A 1,079-nucleotide genomic window follows, 5' to 3' on the forward strand; every position below is an offset into this window, starting at 1 on the left:
AAGAAGAGTCCTACTTGTTTTCGTCGTAAAATCTCAACGGAAACTCCGATTGAGACTAAACGAAAAGCGTTTCGATGAGGATTCAAAAGAGAACCCAAAGGAGGACCTTTCTTAGGCCTGACAGATCGCTATGTAGCGAGTGGAAGCAAGCTAAGAAGAGTCCTACTTGTTTTCGTCGTAAAATCTCAACGGAAACTCCGATTGAGACGAAATGAAAAGCGTTTCGATGAGGATTCAAAAGAAAACCCAAAGGAGGACCTTTCTGAGCCCTTGCAGGTCGCTACGTAGCGAGTGGAGTGTTGGCTTGAGCTCGGTCGCTACGTAGCGACCGAGCTGTGTGCGTGCTCGGTCGCTACGTAACCGAGCTGTGTGCGTGCTCGGTCGCTACGTAGCAACCGAGCTGTGTGAAGGCTCGGTTGCTACGTAGCGACCAAGCTATGTGCGTGCTAGGTCGCTACGTATCGACCGAGCTGTGTGCGTGCTCGGTCGATACAAAGCGACCGAGCTGTGTGCGTTCTCGGTGGCAACGTAGCGACCGAGCCTTGTGCGTGCTCGGTCGCTACGTAGCGACCGAGCTTATCTAGAGCTCAATCGCTACGTAGCGACCGAGCTGTGTAATCGATTTGTTGTGCTTCCTTTTTCCGCGATTAACCTAGGGGTTTTCTGCGGTTTTTGGGAGAACAAGTTTTACTCTTCCGAAATGTTTTCGGAAAACATGTTTTGGTTAAACCTTTACGCATTGAGATTTCTTTTGTTCGGTAATGAGCCAAACTTACGGGGTTTGATAAGATTTATCGTTTCCCTTTATGTTTAAAATGAGAAATCGCGAGCTCGTTTCATTGCACTTCCTGTGGCGAAAAGTCACAGAAAGGTTTTTCGATTTTTTCAAGAACTGTGGCGTTTGCATAGGCGTTGGCCATAGGCGCAGTGGCGGCTGGAGTTTTCTTACCACCGTTGTTGCAAACTGTGATTTTCTCCTTCGTATTTCCAGACATTGTTTTGATCAAGCGTTTTGCGGCTATGAGTTAGAGTAATCCGTACCACCCTCCTTCTAGCGCCAAACTGTGGGAACCGAAATT

Source organism: Brassica oleracea, chromosome C6, assembly GCF_000695525.1.
Source record: "Brassica oleracea var. oleracea cultivar TO1000 chromosome C6, BOL, whole genome shotgun sequence".
NCBI classification, from domain to species: domain Eukaryota; kingdom Viridiplantae; phylum Streptophyta; class Magnoliopsida; order Brassicales; family Brassicaceae; genus Brassica; species Brassica oleracea.